The sequence below is a fragment of the Varanus komodoensis genome, unplaced genomic scaffold (assembly GCF_004798865.1).
Source record: "Varanus komodoensis strain SLA01 unplaced genomic scaffold, ASM479886v1 scaffold22, whole genome shotgun sequence".
In the NCBI taxonomy this organism is placed as follows: domain Eukaryota; kingdom Metazoa; phylum Chordata; class Lepidosauria; order Squamata; family Varanidae; genus Varanus; species Varanus komodoensis.
Window position 1 is genome coordinate 14,373,911 of NW_025335606.1, and position 16,833 is coordinate 14,390,743.

A 16,833-nucleotide genomic window follows, 5' to 3' on the forward strand; every position below is an offset into this window, starting at 1 on the left:
CATTACACAGTGATTTCCATCAGAGTGATAACAGCATAATTCACTAGCAGTACAGTTTTGGGCTGTGCACTATTTCTTATTTGAAGATCCATGCAATCCTATGGCCCCAAGCATCTATAAGTTCCTTGCCTGAAATCTTATTACATCTAATAGATCATGTAGAGCCCACAAAGCTGATCACCATTCAGGATTCTGCATGACTGCCTAAATTTTTTAAAATTAGTGTTTGGAATATTAATGAATCTCCAGGGGCTGACAAAAAGGTCAGGCTGCCCAGGTCAACGATTACAATAAACTGCCTCATTCTAAATCAGCAGCAACAAAAAGCTGTGTGTGCCAGTGGGTCATGATATATGGGAAGGTATCGTGCTTTTTTCATGCCTGCCATTGTTATTTTTTCCCACATTCTGAAATTAAATAGTTTTGAGCAACATTTGCTTATACTGTACATATTGCTCAGGAAAAGTGTCCCATTGTGATCAATGGAGGTTAGTCCCAGGAAAGGATCCTCAGGGCTGCCTCCTTAATGTTTTTGATGTAATATGAATCCTAGTGCTCTTGGCCACAATTATTAAAATCTATAGCTTTCTATGCAGTCCGATGCATGCTTACTCAAGAGTAAGTTCCACTTGCATAGGGTATCTTTTTAAGTTCCTAGTCCATAGTAAGTGTGTGTAGAGCTGCAGCTTTAACTATTGGTCTTCATCCTTTTCTGATCCAAATCACACTTTTTGTTCCAATCTACAGCATGGGACTAGCTTCAATTAATGTATGTGTTGGCATGGGGGTGTAGATGCCCATTTGATCAGATGCCTAATGTTGGGAACAATAGATGGCAAAAGAAAAAGGGGACGGCAGAGGATGAGGTGCCTGGATGGAGTCACTGAAGCAGTCGGTGTGGGCTTGAGTGGACTCCGGGGGATGGTGGAGGACTGGAAGGCCTGGAGGAATGTTGTCCACGGGGTCGCGATGGGTCGGACATGACTTTGCGACTAACAACAACAGCAACAAAAAGCAACAGAGCTCCTATATTCATAATATCCAAGTAGATTTTGGCAGATCCAACTGTACTTAGAACATTATTTCTTTATTTATTTAAAACTTTTGTATGCTGTCTCTTATTCCTTGACATTTCATTTTTTAAAGATAACAAAATTCTATCCACCTCTGCATCTGGTCCCATTTTTCTCTTAGTTTCCCCTCCCTCCACCCATCTTCTTTTCAAAAGAACCCCAACTGCTAACATTTTTGACCACTGGCCCAGCTGGCTCGGGCTGATGGAAACTGATGTTCAAAACATCTGAAGGACACCCAGATTGCGGAATGTTGTAATACTATATATGTCTTCCTACTATCAAGACACTTCAAGACAGTGAAAAAGAAAAAAGAAAAGGCTGAGGTGAGGCTCAAAGGAATTGTCAGGAACACAAAAAGGAGATGCCTATCTGTCATTAACTGATTAATTGCACCAATTAACTGATTAATGTTTTCTGCCTGACATAAAGATAAGCAGTGATGAGTGTCTCTGAGCTAGCTACAGAGGAAATATAGGCAATACGTGAAGAGAAGCAGACCAAAAAGCTGAGGGTTGAGACCCACAAAAAGATGAAGGGCAAAGGAAAGGGGAAGAGAAAAATGTGAAACCGCAAAGACATCAGTGAGAACCAGGGCCATTTTATTTTCAAGCATACAGAATACCCTGGAAACATCACACTTAGATTGGTGTGGTGTGCTGGCTGCCTTCAGAAGAGAGATTCTACACATCAAGTTTTCATTTTATTAGGATTTGTCCAGTACAATCCAGTTGCTATGCTGTGAATTCCTGGTCTAATCCCCTTTTTATGGGAACCATCCTAGAGCAACGAAGGAGATTATTGATTAGAAATGATCTGTGGAATTTGAGAGATAACAGCTTGTGCATGAGAACAGTTCCTTTCTGGGTACAGAGAAATGCAGCTCATGTTTGTATGGCAAATAAATGCAAACCTGATGTTGGGCAAGCCTGCACAACTTGTCAGGCTCAAAATAGAAAGCAGCCCACCAGCTATGTCAGTGGATCACCAGGAATTCAAGAAACCTACAGTTTTTATGACTGCTTTTGCAGGGTGGGTTTCTGGCTGGGGGTAGAGAACCAGAGTATTTTAAATGGCTGGTGTATTGTAACTTGTGCAGGCTTGTGTTAATGCAAGAATACAGTTAGTGGCCCCAGACCTTTTCTTTTTGGAATCCCTCAATGCCCCCATCACCCCTGCTGAATTGCCACTGGTATTTGGTAGTGGTGGCAATTGCAAAAAGGAGTCTGACAAACTGCCAATGGAAGTAGATTCCAGAGCAGAGTGGCCACCACTGGGAAGGCACTTCCCCTTCATAATCAGTCTAACCCATTAGCAAAGGGGGTATAAGATTACTGAGCTCATCTCCTTACAAGAGCTAAATAAAGTTCCCAGAGAGAAGATATATAAATCATAAACTGATGCTGCTTGGAATGCTGGCCATACAGCAATATTTCTCTTCTTCTGGCTAAGCCATTTTTTAAAAGTGATTGTCAATCATAACAGTAATACGAACACACCCAGATCTGTCTTTATGCAGAAGGGGAAAGCAGGATTTGGTTGTTATTCATCAGCTTCCGGAATTCTGTATTTATTTGATTATACATTCCTAGTTTAACTAGAAATTAAAACTAAAGCAGTAAAATGAATGCTCCTTTCCTATCAACTAAACAAAAAAACAAGAAGTTGAAAGAAACAGGAATACGTGAGTATAGGAATGTGTGAATCAGTACATTCAAGCTTGTTGAGGTTTTATGTATTTCACATTAAAGCTTTTTAAACTTTGGTTTCTATCAGATGGTGAGATCTGTTTTTTCTTCTCATACAAAGATTCATATGTATTTTTGTGCATATTTTTCCAAATGTGTGATTTTTGAAATGTATACATTTTTTTCCTATTCATTAAAATATGATTTTGTGCATTTTTCAACTGCATGCATTTTTCAAGCACTGTTTTTTGATTCTGCAAATCATTGTAAGTTTGGAAATGTACAGACTCAGATCACAGACTATGGTCAGGTCCACATTCAGTTCTGGAAGATGTAACCTGGATACATTCTGGTCAAAGCTGAACTGAACTGAAGGTCCTATAAATCTCTGATTTCAGGTGTTTCCCCCAGATTTCATGAAGTGTCTTCACTAAGGGGAAATCTGAACAAATTGTTGGGGGACAGTGGCTACTCTCAGTTTAAGTGCATGCCTCTCTAAACTTGTGACAAGTTGGTTATATGAAGTAGTTTTGTGCACTCACACAATGTGATTGGCTTGTCATATGCTGGCCCATTGACCTGATTTGCACACAACACTAAACTATTCTATGGTTGTTTAAATCAGGCTTGTCATCACATCTGAACCCATCCCTGCAAACAAACCATGGTTTGTTAAACATCTATCAACTACAAATAGAACTTATAGTTGTTGTTGATTTATAAAATCTGTCTTGTTTAAAGTATGGCTAGCTGTGATGTCTGAATTCAGAACCATGTTTATCCTGGCTTGTTTGTCTTATTGTGCTCCTTGAAAGAGAGGTGCCCAGCAAGAGCAGCATGAAAATGAATTTATTCTTAAGGCTGATGAAACAAGCAGGAGAGAAACAAAACAGAAAAAGGAAAAACAAGCTGTAGTTTGCTCATCTGCTTTGCTTATGATGGTTAAAGCAACCAACCATGGTTAACATAAACTATATTTTAGGTCTATTGAATTGAAAGGTGCTACTATGAATCTGATCTAGAAAGTGTGGCAGGGGGCAGTCCTGGTGAATCAGATCCCTTGAGTGTAGCTAATGACTTGTCAGAGGGGAAAACTTGAACACGTATCACATTGTTTAGCACATCTAACCCACAATAACTGAAAGATCCAGGCTAACTTGACTGGACCACTTTCCTTTAGCTAGAGTACTACAGATTTATTAGCCACACCTATGCATAGTTTTAACTAGAAGTTTACCTGGTTATATTCAGCCAGGTTTAATCCCAAGTAAACAGAGTGCAGTAAACAGATATATTTATAACATCTGTTTCTTTACAAACATAGAGGCTGAGCAGGTACACATAAGCAGGCACCAAGGCAGACAATACTAGATTCACACTGACATCAATCTCAGCACAATAGCAACATCCTTCTATCTTTCAAGACAGCATCTTCCAAACATATCCAAAAATATCAGATTGCTTTCTCTGGCCAAATACAAAACTGCTATTTTTGCTGTCTTGGAACACACATCTTTTCTGCTCAGATCAAAGTCCAAACGGGCCTTTCAATCTCCACCCGAGCAAGTAGGCGTATCACATTCCAGGAGCTTATAATAGCCAACTCCCTATCAGGGCCCAGTTGTCGCAATTGTATTGTTCCAGGGTCTGGATATATATAGAGAGAGGGAAGAGGTACTTGGCTATATGGGCATCTCCTCTTGAGCAGCCTATTGTAAGGAACAGAGCTGGAGGCATATTCAGCATTCACAATATTAAACAGGACTTGCTGGTGGATTTTGTTCCTGTGAAATGAGCTTGGCTTCATCCTGGTTCACAATGTAAATACCAGATACACATATCAGAGAGCTCTTGATTTGGTTTTTCTGAAGCGAGCAGGAGAACAGTGATCTCAAAGTGCGGGAATTAACATGTACCTCATTGCCACGGTCAGATCCTTTCCTACAGAAAGTTAGATTCTCAGCAGCTTTCCCTTCTGCAAGGGTGGAGGACAATTAAAATGGTATGCCCACAGAGCCTAATGGACTCCAGAGGGCTCTGGGAGATTTTCCCATTGGTATGGCTGGTAGTCCTGCTGAAGCTCTGGTCACTCTGGAATATAGAGATAACTCAGGCAGTACACATGATCACACCCAAGCACCCTCTCCCTCTTAGAATTGCCCATCCAGCTCCTTGGCATAGACTTGAGCTGAGGGCAATGAAGCAAGAAGGAAGACAACTAAGATGGCACCTGCAGCCCCACTAAGATGCAGGCAGAGGAAAACTCACTCCAAATCTGACCCAATTATCAAACCTATACTATGGTGATGAGGGTGGCAAAGATGGAGCTTTTTTCCCACCAACATTGCATCTTCCAGTAAAACTTGCCCAGTGAAACCTCTCTAAGTGGCTCATGGCCTGCTGCACTCTGGCCCAGGGAGAGAATCAGCAAGACCCTTGACAGCCTGCTGGGACAAGTTTGCGCAGCAATTTGAGGGTAGAATCACTCAGCCCCATCACGAACTGGGACTGCACACTTAATGCAGTTCCTTGGCAGAACTGTCCAGAGCACACATGGCCCAGTTTTACTGGATGAATTATGGTTGGTGAAGCCTGAGGATGTGGACCAGGTGCTTGGCCAAGTCTCATATGTGTGCTTGATCTTCATGGGTTATTACTTCTAATAAGCAGAGGATAACCGGGCTGGGTCCAGGAGGTCATAAATGCCTCTCTGAGAAAGGAACTGGTACCAGCCTTTTTAAATGATTAAAAAATAGTAATTAAGGCCACCTCTGACAAAGTATAATCCAGACCCAGATGATGTTAATAACTATATGCCGCTAGCCAATATTCTCTTCCTGGGAAATGTGCTTGAGTAGGTAGTTGTCACTCAGCTCCAAGCACTCTAAAACGGTGTGGATTGCCTGGCACCCCAACAATGTGATGTATTTCCTAGGGAAGCTCACCTAGCAGCTACGGTGTATTCTTTTCAGTGCTAGGTTGAGACCTCCTTATTTTCCCAGGAATTTTCCCAGGAATTTTAGTTTCACATTTGTTTAAAATTCTATATTATACATTAAATCTTTGTACTATTGTTAGATTTTATTCTAGTTTTAATTTTTATTTTATATTTTAATGATTTATCTTTATGTTTATTTTATACTGTATTTTACTTTAAATTATTTCAAATTGTTGTAAACTTCCCAGAGAGTTTCAGCTATTGGGCAGTATAAACATATAATAAATAAATAAACTCAAAGTGGTTTCATTTTAGTTTGGCCTGTTTCTCCATGCTTTGGGCATTTCTCCATTTTGCATTTTTAAAAAATCTATCTAATTATTCATCTATTCATTTCAACTTTCATATGTGTCCTTTTGTTTTTAAATTACATTTAGCTATTTTAAAAATGGTAAATTAAAACTACTTTGGGAATGGCAGAAAAATAGGGAAATGACTGCAAAGCAGCCAACCCATCAGTGTTGCAAATAAAATTGGTTTCTTGGATTTCACAATATGGATTGTCTCACAAGAAGAACACATGCTCAAACCATTACAAAATGAAATGTACAAGAATATTCATCAGATGCTGAATGGAATATGTCATCTCAGAGCAGGAAAAACTACACTTTTTATTTTATTTATTTATTTATTAAAACATTTTTATGCCGCCCCATTCACCGAAGCCTCGGGGCGGCTTACAACAATAAATAAAACCAATAAGTTAAAATATACGTATAGATAATCATTATAATTTAAAACTTTTGGGAGCCTACTCCAAGGCACCAATCCTACACATGCTTTACCTTGGAAGCAAGCCTTCTTGAACACAGCAATTGGGTTCATACAACATGACAACCCTTCTTGTGTCATTTGAACCTTCACCAATTTTCCCAGGGTGGCTTGTGTAGCAAGCCTCATAGCAAGTAAGGAAATTCCTACTCTTGCCATTGGGCTACTGGGTGGGTGACAGCTCCCCCGATGTGTCCAAGTAGCATTTGGGCTTTTCCCCATCCCCACCATGGCAGCAAGATGTTTTGGGTTCAACATGGTTTTTTTCCCTAATAAATTTCCCTTTTTTTTTTTTTTTTTTGGGTGTGGGGGAGAGATTGCGAAAGCTGCCTCACAAGCTGGCTCTTGTAATTCCAATGTTGACAGCTATGAGTAGTCCCTTTAAAAGTGTCCCAGTGGCACCTAGGTGGGGCTGCCCAAACCTGCTCAGCATTTTAAAGCATTTAAACCCAAAATCATGCACACTTTTTTCCAGCACACAATTGTATGAAAAAAGGGGATTTACATTTATTTTAGTGCAATTGTGTACTGTGATCTTTTGCAGTAGCACAACCAGAAGAATTTGAAGCCCCCAACAGAGACTGAGTAGGAAATTGGTGATTTTAGGCTGCCCTTCTGCCAGCTCCACTAAAAGTTAAGAAGAAGGGACAGCAGAATGTATTCTTCACAACCGTTATTTTTAAAGTGTTCAGCTGTTTCACAAGGAGATTTGTGGACAGGAGTGCCTTCTTAGGAGTAGAAGCAGCCTCAAAAATATGAAAAGGTGTTAGCTAGGGAGGGAAGTGCTGAAGAGGAATGCTAAAAAGGCCATTGGCAAGAGGGGGATATTTGTAGGCATGGCTAAATAGCAGGCAAGTGGTCTTGTGCACAATACCCAGCTAAAAGCTGCAAGCACATGGCCCCATCCGGAAAGGCTCAGAAAGTAAGTTCTATTTGGTGATCTGATGTGGGGAGCTGACAAGCAACCCATGCAGGCTTATGCTCAGACCAGCTTAGCATTGATAGGTTAAGCCCAGTGGAACTTTCTTCCAAGTAAGCTTGCATAGGGATGGTCTGTTACTCACTGTTTCCCATGAAACTATCTTCTTCCTTTGCCAATGCAGTGACATGTTCAAAACGTCAAATTTTGTTTTATAAATATATATATAACATATCATTAAATTGTCCTCTAATTTATAGAACAAGTACAGGAATATCTTACTCCATTTTGCCTAAACCTGTCCCAAGCTTGCCTCTGCACCTATTTCTTAGGTACAAACTTGATGGAGACAACCAGGGAAGAGTAGTAACAATTTCAGATTGTCCAAGTTGTCCTGTGATCTTTGCAACCACCCCATTATAAAAAGATTCTGAGCACAGCTGACAAGATGCCTAGGCAGGATCTTCAAGTTCCTTTAGAGGTGGCGCCTGGGCAATGTAGTACCAGTGGGTATCTGCGCATCCTCTTGGAATGCACAGACATGCTGTAGCCGCTCTCACCTGAAAGCCAATCAACAAATGTTCTTACATAGAATGGTTCCTTTGTCATCAGCTGGCTTCAAGAGTCAAAAAAGGAAATTCAAACAGGAAAAGGCATGATAAGAAATCTGATGGATTTTGAAATTACAATTAAACATAAAAAGACCATTTCCTAGGATGCATTTACAAACGACTGCTTAAATATGATACTGAGCTAAAAGTTAAGATAGGTATGAAGAGTTGGGTGCTGAATCTTGAAGAAGAAATACTGATCTGTCAATGGGAGGTCTTATGGACAAAGGATATAAAATTTACCTCATGCCAAGTACTAAGAGCAAATTCATGTAAGATGTACTTCCAGTGGTATATTACCCTCCAAAATATACAGGAAATGGACAAGAACTATAATGGAAAATGTTGGAAACATAAAGGGATAGATGGGACATTTCAGCAAATGTGGTGACTGTGATAGGATTAAAAGATTTTAGAAGCAGATACATGTTGAGATGCAGAAAATACTTAAAACTGACTTTCCAATGAATGCTAAGAATATGTTTCTGAGTATTGTGCCAAAGACTACTCCAAAGATTATGATGGAGCTATTTAAATACATGATAACAGCAGCAAAAGTAATAATTGTTTCAAAGTGGAAAGCTGAAGATTGTCCAGCTGTCAAAAATTGGAAAAACAATCTTGCCCATTATGCAGCAATGACAAAGTTAACTAATTATATCAGCAGAAGACCAGTTTAAGAATTTACTTATAGATGGAAGGCTTATGAGCAATTTAAATAATTGTTAAAGAAAATATAATTTTTACAAATGTCTGTGATTACCATTCTAAACCAAAGTGATTTATAACTAACTTTATAGATTGGACAAATTTCTGAGTGAGAATTGAATTGTTTGGATGGGAAACTTTCATTTTATTAAAATGAGTTTAAATGTTGATATTGCATGCTAACTTTGGCACCTTCTTTTCTATATATTTCCTCTTTTTTATTGTCCTTTCTAAAAATAAATTTTTAAAGATTTAAAAAAACAACAACAACTGTTCTTACCATAGCCTGGGGGCCCTCCAGAGCAAAGGGATGCTTTCCGTCTGCTGCCATCTTCCTTTCCCGTGAATGCCTGTGGTTCACCCATGGGCTCAAAAGCATTCTTCTGAAATGAGGATGGCACCTCACCATGCAACCTTTGGCAGGCAGATATCATGAGAGGCTACAACGCACCCCACCGCGCCCCAAATGGTCAACATGGTGGCCACCACCACAAGAAAGTCCACAGAGAAATTCAGCCACAATGGCTTCTCATTCTGTGAGAACTGAGTGTGAGTGAGTGAGTGAGTGAGTGAGTGAGTGTGAGAGAGAGAGAGAGAGAGAGAGAGAGAGAGAGAGAGAGAGAGAGAGAGAGAGAGAGAGAGAGAGAGAGAAGATGGTGATCCATACTATGGGGGTAAGGAGGAGATAGGCTGAAAGAACTGGCTGATAGAGGAGTGAGGGGAGGAGAGAAATACGGGGGTAGGTAAGAATAAGAATAAATGCCTTGCTACACTTTGGATGCTTCTGGATTGAAAGGATTAACCAGCTAGAAGCTCCAGGGTCTGGTGAAAGCTGTGGAGTCTGCAAATCATTCAATAAACCGCATACGGGTATAACAAGAGCCAGAGATGCTCTGAACAAATACCTGCCCTTTGTGATTGTGGTAATATGCAGACAACAACTCATATGTATACCTGCCCTTTGTGCTCTGATCAACGCACACTTGAGGATCTTATGGCAGCTTGACAAAATGGAATTAATGTTGCTAGCTCCTGGGCTAGATCTGTCTAATTTGCATGTTTTAATTTTATATTTTGTTGTTTGACAATAAATACTAAGGTAACATATTTTATAATATGCCTTACGTTAACTGAGATGCTTCTGACATGAATAAAGAAAGTGCAATAGGTTTCTGCTGATGCTGGAAACTCTGGGCTAAAAGATGTTATATGTGTTGGGGCTCAGGCCCCCACCTCTGGTCAGGTTACCTCTCTGTTGTGACTTGCCACAGCTCCCATCGCAGCTACTCTGAGGTGATACCTCGGAGAGTTTCTCAAGTTGCCAAAGGGGCCCTGGGCCCAGAAAGGTCGTCTACCCCATCAGTACCTCACCTCATGGAAGTGTATACAGCAGCTTTACCTCTTCCAGCTATTGGGCATTGCTTTATGTGTCAGGCCTCTCATGCTCTGATTGATGTCTGCTAGAAGGCCTCAGCAGGATTTCAAGCTGCAACAAATCCTACTCAAAAAGATTCTGCACCCACCGCACAGGGTAATAATTTTGCAGCCAGAAATGGCATGCCAGTTTCTAAGGGAGCCTGGTTGCCATGGAAAAGAGGGTGGTTTCCCTGTAACCAGCATAGAATCATGCAAGTTCTTCCCTGGGAAATCAACATTATCTGCCATGTAGTTTGGTATGCTGGCTTCCTTGGAGAGTCTTCCGCAAAGGCTTGTGAAGTTCGAGCAGGTTTGTCCTTTGATTAAAGTGGCATGAATGGGCTAATAGGTGGGTGGGAATAATCTTTTCTGCTTTCATTCCTGCTTTGCTCCCCCAAGAGCAATCACAATGTTGACTAATTCCACAATTCCCCCAACAGATTTTTCAAGAAGTACACTAACTCCCACCATATATGATAAAATGTGTTCAGAGACTCTTCTATCTGAAACATTTCTATACTCAAGGAGTTCAAGGCAATGTACACATATGCCTCCTCCTCTCCATTTTATCCTCACAACAGTCCTGTGAGGTAGGCTAAGCTGAGAGTCTGTGAATGAGTTTGCACAGCATGCTAAGCTACCATGGCTTGGAAGCCACAGTAGTTAAGTGTTTTGTCTAAACCTGTCCCCGCAACCCCTCCTGGTAGCTTCTTTGTGGCTATGCAGCTTGTCAGGTTTTGTAGTCACTCCTGCTCTTGCCGTGTCATCTGAACCCAGTGAGGCTCCAAACTTAAAAACTGCTTGGCCAGAGCAGCAGAAAGTCTTGCTGTTTTCGCTAAGTGGATGCGAAGACAGTGAAGAATTTGAGCAGCTGTCATCAGTTTCCCTGGCTGGAGAAGGCACAGCGTTCTGGAGGGTGATCCTGAAGGAAGCCCAGTGGAGTGTCATTCGCCACCCACCGCCATGCTGTGATAAGCAGGGATAATGCCAAGCTTTATTCTGTTCACCTTCCAAATATCTTGCTGGACTGGTTCAGGTGCTAGCACTTTAAACTGAGGAACGGCTTCTCTTGCTAATCCTCAGCTGTTGTTCTTCTTCAAGGAACTTGCAAAGAAAATTTACTTAAAGGCCTGATGATTTTCCCCTTTAGGCTCCATTGTTGTTGCACATTCACAGCAAACAATTATTATGTTTTCGGTTGTTGGCACTGTTTCGTTAAAAGTACTTCTTATCACTACTTTCAAGTGATTTGTAGCAAAGCCGTTGCAGAGGGTATTGTTAGTTTCTGTGGGCTAAGCAGGGCAGATCTCAGGTAGGTACCAAGAAGCTAGCTATTGTCTAGGTGTCTTGTGAACCACCTCAACAACGATGGAGCACTTGGTGCGCTTCACCCAATTAAGCACGACAAGGAGGAAAGGTACAAAACTGTATTTTATTCTCGAGAATAAATTTTGGTCACAGCGAAAGGGTAACTCCAAGCACATGGCAGAGTCCTCCTTTATACCCCTGCTGACCAGGTAGCAATGACACCTGCGTATTGGGTTGAAATTCCTGTGGAAAGTGCTGATTGGCATATCTGAATACAGGTATTCCCATGCTTACCTGGGAGGCTGAGCTACCTGGAGGTTGGGCTGGGAGCTTTGAAAGATTGCGATTGCTCAATCCCTGGCCTTTTGTAATGCTCTGAATTACACTGGCAATGCTTGGGATGTGACCAGCCTGCCTGGGTTTAATGCCGGCTGGCCAGGCATGTCCTACGGTAGCAGGGGCTTGAGTTGACAATGTGGCACCCATGGGTGTCATAAATGACAGTGGCAAATAAGCCATGGAGTGCTGCAGCGGTCATATGAACTAGATCATTGACTTGGTTTTGGGTGATACAACAGCCATGGCTTGTTTTAGTGTTATTTGAATGCTGTTTATCCTTCAATGAACCCTTTGCTTCCAGGGCTTATATGCTACAAGTCCAGGCAAGCTGGGCACCCACATGCAAAAATGGTGCTCATGGATGCCTGGCACAATGTGACAGCCCACACAGGTAAATTAAGCCATGCTTGGCTGTTGTGTCATGTGAACCAGGTTACTGTGTAAGTGCTCAGTGACAGGTGTGAAAGGATGGTTTGAAACAAGGGAGTAAAGAGATTTAAAAGGGTAACAAAGAAAATTACTTAGCCCAAAGGAGGGGAGGGGCTAAAATCAGATAGCACAAGGTATGGGGAAACAGGCACGTAGGCAGGAGGGCCCAATACTTCCTGATTGTTTATTGACAAGCTGGGCAGAACAAAATGAGCCTATTGTAGCCCACCGGGGGCAGGGCTGGATTGGGAAGAAGGGCCGGTGTTGGGGCAGCGCGGAGTAGGCGGGCGGAAAGAGTGTAAATTCTCAGTACTCTATTAGCCAATTAGGGGAAAGGAGGAGGGAACAAGCGGTCGGGAGCAGGGTTCAAAAGGGGTGTGTGAACATGTGCTCAGGTGAACAGAAAAATGGGAAGGAAACCATTCCTTTCTGTTCCCTTCATTGCAATAAAGTTTTAAAAAGAACTCTCTGCCTCGGAAGAGGATATTTTTCTCTTCCGAGGGAAAGGAAAGAGTGATCATAACACTCAGTATTTCTAGAAGCCTGCAGCCAAAGAGCTGTGAAAATGTAACATGTATTCCTGTCACCACCTGCTGCTTCTTGATCTTTGCTGTTTCCGTGAGTTGTTGGTCCCAATGCTGCAATGACAGCAGGAATCACAATAGGCAAGGCTTCTGTTCAGGTTTAGAATCTAGACAGGAAAGAGTTTTGATCCCACCCCCACTTGCCTACTGGCCCCTTCCTGCTAAGAGCGCACAGCCCCCTCCCTCTGTCTTTGGGACAGTTTGCTTGCCCCTGTAGCCCTCCCTCCTCTTCCCAAGGAGAGTGCAAAACTTCAGGCTTCTGTGTTGACCCATTGCAACAAACCAGTTCCAGTTCTTCACCAGGTAAAGACCTTTGGTAAAGGTGATGCATTTTAATTGCTCATTCATGACCAAGCCAACTGCCAATACTTTGAATTACAATAGAGAACAATACATTGTTATTGGGAAAATTAATCGCTCCCCAGCTTGAGCACCACACCCCAACACTGCCCCAGGAGACTGGAAATCCACACAGTTGCACTTTGGTGAGCAAGTGCATTTGTGAAACTGAACTTAAACTTTAAAAAAAATGTGCATTTCTGTGCACACACTTAAACGACATGCTGGGCAACCACAAGCAGCTCCACCAACATGCTGCAGGGAGACTGAAGGGATTGCTTATGGCTGCCCACACATAGTTGTGAAAGCAATTTGAGAATAAGCATTTACAATCTTCTTCCTACTCAAGGCAGAAAAAGCTGCAGCAAATCCAAAAGGACATGGCTAGGCTCACCTTGGATTGTCTGCACAAAAGCCAGTCTACCTTGGTTTATGCTTATAACATGGTCAGGTAGCATTATGTGCACAAGTGCCCAGTGAATAGTATGAGGACACCATGGTGCCATGGACCCTCCTGCCTTGGATTACATGACCTGTTACCCTGTCCCTGCCCTTCTGCATCTTCCTGCCGTGCCTTGCGTCACTGGATGGCAGCCACAGTGTTGTGGCAATGCACGGCATGTTATCTGAGGAAAGTATGGAGGCAACAAGATGGTAATTCCATGCTTCCCAGAATGTGAGAGCAGCTCCCAGCCTCTCACAATTATCACCTGAGACAGGAGTCAAAGGTCCATGCCTCATCTTCCCACGCTAGTTAACGTTTAGCCATGGTCCATTTCCCTGGCTCTCTTTCCCATCAGCTGTCACTCCCAGGAGCCACCTTCTCAGTCCTCCTTGTGAATGAGGTGCTACCTTAGCAGAGGCAATCACAAACATTTTGCACCAGAGGCAGAGGAGAATATGGTACTCCAGTTCCATGTAAATAAGCTAGCTAGATTGGCAGCTCCTTGGGCTTACAAACTCAAAAGACAAGACATAGAAAGGAAGGGAAGAGGAAGGAAAAGAAAGAAGACAGAGATGCTTAGAACAAACTGCTGAGCAGCAAGTGGGTATTGAGATGCACTCCAGCCCAGGCTGGTTTTCCAGTTCAAATGAGGCTCGAATGGGGCCAGTGGATGAGTCCCGTGAGTTTTTCTCCTTGCTTCTGTGGTGTCAGGGTGGTTGGAACAGTCTTCTTTCTGGCAGGTAGTGATGAAGCAAGCTACTTCTTCTCTGGCTGATGGATGGGCAGGTTGGTCTCCCCTTTGGCTTGATGTTTCTCCTGGGAAGCAGAGAAAGCAGACTCCCAAAGACCTTTGGTCCTGTGCTCTTCAGTTCCAGGCAACTGGTCATAACCAATGCAACTGATTGCTCACAGCAGTGCTGGGCCTAGTGTTAATAAGAATAAAAGACGAGGAAACCAAATAAGGGCTGAAAAAAATCCTAAATCATCTAAATCATCATGAAAAAGGGTTGTTGTGCAATACAGAGATTCCATAAGTAGGTGGGTGTGTTTCCCTTAACGCCATAATGTGGTTGCAGCAGGACAGTAATTGTGGTGACTCTAATCACCACATGGGTGTCTGGAGGAAGTTCTCACTTCCTCTGATTAGACTGCTGAATGCTTTTCACAGCAAGCACACAACCTGAATGGCAGATTGGGGAGATATCTGGGCAAGCTCCAGTGGAGAAGCTTGAGGCATGAAAAGTCAGTGAGTCTAGGGTTTTGATTACAAAGTGTTAAAAATAAAGGATCGTCAGAGCTATGGTATTTGAAATGAGGATGAAAAAGCAATGTGTTTATACATATAATAGTGCTTTAGCATCAGTTGTTTTTCCATGGAGTACACTTTGGTATTTCTAGTTCCTGCAAAGAAACATGTAGGGTATTGTAGCCAAGACTGGTTCATTCTAGCCCACATGGTTGATGGAGACTAATATAGTCCTTTGTCATCAAGAACTGGATTAGGGTGTCTAGGATTGCCATTGAATTGCACCAAAAGGGAATTTACAGACAGTTTTCTTGGTCCTGGTTTCTCTGAATGTATAGATTCAAGGGGTGGGGCACAAGTTCTACTGGCTTAGGTAGGTCTGGCTTCCATTTCCATATCAGTTTTTGCCCTCTACCTACCATGCATGAGCCCCACTCATGGAGGCCCTGCACCTACTCTAGAGTAAAAGTGGAAAAGTGGCCTTCAGTTGCCTTGCTTTTACAATCCATTTCACAGCCCACTCCAGTATTTCTTGAAACAAACAAAGATGCCAAGAGAATGGACATCAGCATGGGATGTCACTTCTCCTCAAGCAAAATCAGTATAATTAAGCATTGAGCTCCTTCACAGGGCTCTCAGTTGCAGCTCCACCCCTTCAATGTATAATAATGATGGATTATTGGTGCAGCATTTTTTTATTATTTGTAAACTAGTAGCAGAAAATCATTGTTTTGATATGCAATAAGAAATGTACTCATGTATTCACTAGACTACTGGGGTACGCAATAGCGAAAGCTCTGTCCGCCATTTACAAAGTTTACTATAAAACAAATATTATGAATTCCCTGTGTTTGCAGTGATGTTTTGCTTTATTGCCCAATTACAGCTTCTGAATTTCTATGGGATAGCACTAATTTTTCCAGCAGAGATGGCATAAAAATGGGAGAGGGTTTAAGAATGAATTACAGATTTCCTTCTACAGAAATTTGTGGCAGTCACTCTTGTGACTGTATCCATGGGTAAAAACACTGAAAGGGAGGGCCCCTAGTTTCTTACACTAAGAAGGGGCAGAATGGTGTCTGAGCATTTTGATTTATATCTTGAGTTCTACATGGGCTAGAGACTAGCTTTTTTTTAATAGTTGGGAACTTGGGAATTATTTTCACCTGAATGTGCTAACTGTCCCTGGAAGACAACCATGATTCTAGAACAAGAACAATTTTTATTGGAATTCATTGGTGCTTCTATTAGATTCGATGGAGTCTCCATACCATGTTCTACCATGTGGAGGCCCATGCTTCATGCATCTTAAAGAAATCATCTCAAGGACTCTGCAATAAAATATTGCAAGCTAATGTAGATCCCAGAACCAGTCATTCAAATAAAAAAATACAACTCTATGTAACTATTTTCATGATGGAAGACTAGTTCTAAAGCCCATCCTGAGGGATGTTTGGGAAGGCACTAGTACAGTCATCCTCAACAATGGGAATTACGGAATTTGCAGTCCAGAACATCTGTAGAATACCATGTTGAGCAAGGGAGGACCAGAATTAAGAACATAAGTAAAACTCTGCTGGACCAGACCAAAGGCCCATCTAGTGCAGCATTCTGCACACATGGTGGCAACCGGCTGTGTACAGGATTCCTCAAGCAAGACCTCCTCCTGCCCAAACTCTTCAGCAACTGGTGTATACGGGCATGCCACCTCTGCTGAAAGAGGTAGCACGTAGCCAGCAATGCTGGGTAAAACAAAAGCAAAGCCATTTCCCCAGAAACAGTTGTTGTTGCTAGTCGTGAAGTCATGTGCGACCCATCGCAACCCCATGGACAACATTCCTCCAGGTCTTCCTGTCCTCCACCATCCCCCGGAGTCCACTTAAGCTCACACCGATTGCTTCCGTGACTCCATCTAGCCACCTCATTCTCTGCCGTCCCCTTCTTCTTTTGCCCTCCATT